We start from the raw sequence: 7027 nt of genomic DNA, 5'->3' as shown, positions 1-7027 counted from the left end.
AAGCGTGCCAGTCGATTTGACCTGCTAATCGACAAGGATGAAGATACGAACACTTTGGTCCTGACAACAGCGATACGCCCGGAAGTCATGGCCAAGAGGTGTTCACGCGGAACTCGAGAATCGCCGAAGGTCGTACTGAAACGATGCAGCTCGCCGAATCAATGAGAACTCGTAAAAAGAAAGAAAATATGCAAATTGACGAAGACGCCGAAAAGTAAGTAGATGCAAACAGGAGTAAAAATTGGTTTTTGATATTGATTGATCTCTCTTACATTGTCCCTTACTCCATATTTATACCCTGATCTAAAGAGACACAACCAAACACAACTAGGACACCAATCCCTTATCTAAGGAAACACGTGACTCTTACATGAATCATACTCTAACTAATATAGAAAAGGAAATCAACTTCTATCTATTTCCCTGTCCGCCTCAATTACGATGGAAACCTCACTGTCCTCCTTCCCATCGGCATACTCCCTATTTCATCGGCAGTAGTCTTCAAGCCTCCCTTCATCGGCATACCCCCTGTTTCATCGGCAGTAGTCTTCCAGCCTCCCTTCATCGGCATTGACAACAACACCTCCAACCTCATCGGCAACGTTCGAGTCCAAATCAACCTTTCCATCGACCATCACCAGCTATCGGCAACCATCTTTACAAGCTGGCTTTCATCGGTTATCAAAGTATTCAATAACTTTCCTCTTGCCGATTAGTCCACTCCGATTATTTTGACACGTGCAAAAAACGGTGTCAACAGGGCTCCTACGGGGTGGTTACGGCGTGCGCATGAGTTACCCGTGGCTTCAGCGAACGGAACAGGCGAGTCAAGGAGGCGCCAGGCGCTCCCTTCGGTACTGGCCACGGCGGTCGGTGCTCGGACCGGTGGTCGGGTGCTCGGACCTGTGGTCTGGTGCTCGGACTGGTGGTCGGGTGCTCAGACCTGTGGTCTAGTGCTCGGACTGGTGGTCGGGTGCTCGGACCAGTGGTCTGGTGCTCGGAACAGTGGTCGGGTGCTCGAACCGGTGGCTGCGTCATGGTGGCGGCGTTGCGAGCGCGGCATGCGTGCTCGGCTACGGCGTCCGGGGAACCTGGAGAGGCCTACAGCGTCCAAGGGCTTAGGGATGATCACGGTCAACGTGAGTGTGCTGTGCTAGTGTGCCTAGAGGCCGGGGATGGCCTTGGCCTACGCGCTCACGGTATGGAGCGCCATGGCCAGAGTAGCAAGGTCCAGTGGTGAGCAGGGAATGAACCGAGGCTCACCGTAGGTGTTGTGGAAGAGGGGATAGTGGTGCAGTGATGAGTTGCGGCCGTGTAGCTCCAAAAGTAGTGCCGTGCAGTGCTGACCCGTGACCGTGATGATGACGACGGCATTGCCTTCGGCTCCGATGACTTCGGCAGCGTGCGGGGCTCCGATCCTCCTCTCATGATCTCCTTCTCGGCCCTCTACTCTCGGTGTGGTGCGGCTGCTGGGCCACCAAGCGGCGGCGGAGGCTGAGGGAGAAGCTAGGGCACCGGGTGTGAGTGGCGTGCGGGCTGGCTTTATAGCCGAGCGCCATGCCTCCTAGGGCGGATGCCATCATGCGGTGGAGGCGTGTGCATCGCATCAGACGGTGGTGTGGGGTTGCGTGGGCGCGGCGCAAGGGGATAGGGTCATGCCCCGGGCGTGACCCCCTGGCCTGCCCCTGCCACAGCTGTCGGGCACCGGTCGCGTAGGCGGTTGAGGCGTGGGTGAGGAAGACGACACTGTAGATGGGGGGTGCGGCTGACATGTGGGGTCCAGCGGCCAGTGGCTACGAGCGAGGCAGACGGGTGCGCGGGCGTGGGCGATGCGCTGGGCCAGCTCGTGGGCTGCGTACGGGCGCGCCGGTGCAAGGTGGGCACGGTTGGGCTGGCTGGGCCGCGAAGCCGAGCAGCCTGGGCTGCGAGGCCTTCTCCCTCGTTTCCTTTTTCTGTTTTTCATTTCATCTCTTTTGTTTGAATTCGAATTTGGTTCTAGAATTTGAATTCCAAATTGGTGCACCTAATTTATTGGAGTTGTTAAGCATATCATAACTCAAATAGAAATCCAAATCACATTCAATGTATGCAACACTTATTTGTTAGAATTTAAATAAACGCAATTAACTAATGACATGCCATGCTTATGTGTTAACTTGGGTTGGGGTTAGACCTAATGCATTTCTTAGGTTGGGTTACTATACATGACACTCATCATCACATGGAAGTTTTTAAGAAAAATTTTGTAGTTGTTATTTTCAGTGTGTGGATTTTTGGGTTGTTACAGTCCTACCCCCTTAACAGAATCTCGTCCCTGAGATTAAAGCGTAACGTACTCTTTGAAGAGGTAAGGATATCATAGCCGGAGGTTAGACTCTTTTTCCCATGTTGCTTCTCTCTCTGTGTGATTGCTCCATTGGATCTTGCACATAGGGATAGTCTTGCTTCGGGTCTCTTTGGTATCTCTGCCCAGAATTCTGATAGGATGTTCTTTATACTCAAGTGTGTCTTGAATGTCAAGTGCACCAGTTGGGACTGCTTCATCGGGTACTCTTAAACATTTGCGTAGCTGGGATACATGAAATACAGGATGTACACCCATCAATTCCTCAGGTAACTCAAGTTTATAGGCAAGCTTTCCAATTCTCTTGCAAATCTTGTATGGGCCAACAAATCTAGGGGCAAGCTTTCCTTTCACATGGAATCTGACAGTTCCACGTAGCGGGGATACCTTGAGATAGACGAAGTCTCCCACATTGAACTCAAGTTCTCTTCTCCTTTTGTCGGCATAGCTCTTGTATCGACTTTGAGCAATTTTCAAATTCTCCTTCACTTGTGCAACTCCTTCTTCTGCATCTTGAATCTTAGCGGAGTCAAAGAATGATCTTTCCCCCAGTTGGGACCACATCAAAGGTGTCTTACAAGGTCTGCCATATAGAACTTCAAATGGCGACATCTTGATACTAGCTTGGTAGCTGTTGTTGTAAGAGAACTCTGCATAGGGTAGGCATTTCTCCCAATCAGAGCCGTAATTCAGTACACTAGCGCGAAGCATGTCTTCTAAGATCTGATTTACTCGTTCAGTCTGTCCATCTATCTATGGATGATAAGCGGTACTGAAGTCAAGTTTTGTTCCAATGGACCTATGTAGGGCTTCCCAAAATCGAGACACAAACTGAGGGCCACGATCGGATACAATACTAGAGGGAGCTCCATGCAATCTAAGAATATGTTCAATGTATAGATCCGCTAATTTCTCAGCGTTGGTCTTGGTCTTTACTGGTACAAAGTGAGCAATCTTGGTCAAGCGATCAACAATCACCCAGATGGAATCATTGCCTTTCTGTGAACAGGGCAATTCAACTATGAAATCCATGGATATGTTCTCCCATTTCCACTCAGGAACATCCAGAGGCTTTAGCAATCCTACAGGCCTTTGATGTTCAGCCTTGACTCTGTTGCAGGTGTCACAACATGCCACATGTCCTGCAATGTCTGTCTTCATGCCTTTCCACCAGAAGTGTTTCTTCAGGTCTTGGTACATCTTTGACCCTCCAGGGTGAATACAGTATTTGGAATTGTGAGCTTCCGATAGAATTTCCCCTCATAGTACTGGGTCAGATGGAACACAGATTTTGTTCTTGAACCAGATAGTTCCTTGTTCATCTTCCTGGTGGTTGGTCTTGTAGCCTAATTTCATCAGACCACGGAGATATTCGATCTCTTCACAATTTTTCTGAGCTTGACAGATGCGATCTGTGAGATCATACTGTATGCGGAGCTCATTCAACAAGTCATGCGGTAGTATCTCAAGTTGGAAATCATCAATCTCTTCTTTTAGCTCAGGTGGTATGGATTCAGTGATCAAGGCGTGACAGTAACTCTTGCGACTAAGAGCATCTGCGACTACGTTAGCTTTTTCCGGATGACAGTGAATTTCCAGGTCATAGTCCTTGATCAACTCAAGCCATCGGCGTTGCCTCATATTCAAATCTTCTTGAGTGAAAAAGTACTTTAAGCTCTTGTGATCGGTGTAGATATCACACTTGTTGCCTATCAAGTAGTGTCTCCAGATCTTCAAGGCATGCACAACTGCTGCTAACTCCAGATCATGGGTTGGGTAATGGTTCTCGTGTTCTTTCAACTGTCGAGAAGCATAAGCTATCACTCTTCCATCTTGCATCAACACACAACCAAGTCCTTGACGAGATGCATCATAGTAGACCACGAAATCTTTGCTGATATCAGGCAATGATAGCACAGGAGTTGTGGTAAGCTTCAGTTTCAATTCCTAGAAGCTTTGTTCGCACTCGGGCGTCCATTCAAACTCCTTGGTCTTCTTCAGAAGATTGGTCATTAGACGGGCTATCTTGGAGAAGTTTTCGATGAATCGGCGATAATATCTAGCCAATCCCAAGAAACTTCTGATTTCTGTCACATTACGGGGTTGATCCCACTCTTTCACGGCTTCAATCTTGGCTAGGTCAACTACGACACCTTCAGCTGATAGTACATGGCCTAAGAAGGCAACTTCCTATAGCCAAAACTCACATTTACTAAACTTTGCATAGAGTTGATGTTGGGCCAATTTCTCAAGCACGGTTCTCAGATGATGTTCATGTTCTTCAGCGGTGGTTGAATAGACAAGGATGTCATCAATGAATACCACCACGAACTTATCCAGTTCTTCCATGAAAACCTTATTCATCATGTTCATGAAGTATGCGGGAGCATTCGTGAGTCCAAAGGACACCACGGTAAACTCAAACTGACCATACCTAGTCACAAAAGCTGTCTTCGGGATATCATTTTCTCGAATCTTCATCTGATGATAGCCGGATCTGAGATCAATCTTGGAGAAATACTTGGCACCCCGAAGCTGATCAAGCAGATCATCAATTCTTGGTAGGGGGTACTTGTTCTTGATGGTGACTATGTTCAAGTTCCGGTAGTCAATGCACATTCTCATTGAGCCATCCTTCTTCTTGACAAACAGAACAGGGGATCCCTAGGGTGAAGCACTGGGCCTGATATATCCCTTCGAGATGAGCTTATCAAGCTGTTTCTTGAGCTTAGTCAATTCATCAACTGACATGTGATAGGGTCTCTTGGTAATGGGTCCCGTTCCCGGTAACAGATCAATGATGAACTCTACATCACGGTCTGGTGGCATACCTGGTAATTCTTCAGGAAATACATCGGGATAGTCTCTGACTACTAGCACATCATGAACTATCTTCTCCTCTTTTTGTGATCCTGAACTTGCTTTAAGGGCACACAGGATAGAGGTGGACTTTCCGGACTGGGGTTCACATCTAATGACTTGGCCTAATGGGTGGGTCACTTGGACATATCTAGGTGAACATGATATGATACCTCGGTGAATGGTTAACCAATCCATACCTAAGATGACATCTAGGTTAGTGGAAGGTAGCAGAGTTAGGTCGGCTCTAAAGATAAGACCCTCAATGGTAAGACTCACTCCCTTACAGATGTGGGTGCACTTTAGGTCTCCTAAAGGTGAGCTGGTGATGATAGGCTCTTCACGTGGGGTTACATATAGGTCATGATCTCATGCAAACTTGGATGATATGTAAGAACAAGTTGCTCTAGAGTCAAATAGAACTGATGCAGTATTGCCATTAACTAAAAACATACCATACACAATGTCAGGGGCAGCTTATGCTTCATCGGTGTCCAGATGGTTGAGACGTCCACGAGTAGCTGATCCCTTGAACTGAGACTTCTGTGCAGCTAAGTTCTGAGGGCACTCAGCGGCTTTGTGACCTGGTTGGCCACAAGCAAAGCAGGTGAAAGGCGTACCGCCTATAGGGGTTGACGTGGGTGCCTTCTAGTTTCCAGTGCTTGGTGCGGAGCAGTTCTGTGCTGGACGTTCATTCGCTGTGTGGGGACGGTTAAAACGGTCCTGACTGTTGCGGTCCTAAGCATAACGGTCCCGGGTGTAACGATCCTGAGCAAGGCGGGAGTATTTGGTGGTGTAGCCTCCACTTCCCCTACTTGATCCTGGGTTGTCATCCCTATTATGGCGAGAGCATTCCCTGGATGGTACATCTCTACGGAACCTCTTGCGATCACGACCATGGAGAGACTCCTCAGGCTTATGTTTCCTATCCCTGTACTCTTCTCTAGCTTCAGCACAGTCCTTCTCAATCTGGATGCAGCGATCCACCAGAGCACGCAATGTGTTGCTCTCAATACCGCCAAACTTTAGCTTGATGTGCGGGTTAAGTCCCTTGCGGTAATAGTACAGCTTCTCCTTCTCAGAGTTCACAACATAAGAAGGTGCATAGCGCAGAAGGTTGGTGAAACGAGTAGTGTACTCAGTCACCCTATCTTTTCCCATCTTGATGTTGTGGAACTCCTCGGCTTTGGCCTCCATGATACCCTTGGGAATGTGATACTCAATGAATGCTTCAGCGAACTCATCCCACGAGATGTGGGTAGGGTCCTCATGGGAGTCACTGAAACTGTCCCACCAGGCGCATGCTGCACCCGTGAGCTGGTGTGTGGCAGCTCCAACACACTCATCATCGGTGAAAGTAGTGAGGTCAAGCTTCTTCTCCATTTCCTTGAGCCAGTCATCGGCTACAAGCGGGTCAGGGTCGGTGCCATCATAGGTAGGTGGCCTTAGCTTCAGGAATCCTTCTAGCTTCCTTTGGAAGTCATTCTGTTGACCTCCCTGGCGACGGTTTGCTCCTTCAACAAGAGCTGCAAGAAGTTGGGTCTGTTGTGCCATCACTTCTGCCAGGTTCGATGGTGGTGGTGGAGGAATGTTCTCCTCAGGCGGCGGAGTATTCTCCAGGTGGAAGGGTATCCCTCCACGTCCATGGCCACGGCCACGACCACGGTTGTTGCCACCACATCCCCCATTGGGTTCAACTAGTTCAGGGGTGGGCGCACGTCCTCGATTCATTAGGCGATTAGAACGGCGGTTCGGCATCTGCAACACGAATCACAGGAATCTTTAGTGCTTGTGCCATAAGTGCTTATAATTTTGATAGGATTA

Source organism: Miscanthus floridulus, chromosome 2 (genome assembly GCF_019320115.1).
Source record: "Miscanthus floridulus cultivar M001 chromosome 2, ASM1932011v1, whole genome shotgun sequence".
NCBI lineage: Eukaryota > Viridiplantae > Streptophyta > Magnoliopsida > Poales > Poaceae > Miscanthus > Miscanthus floridulus.
Note: the sequence above shows the minus strand (reverse complement) of the source record.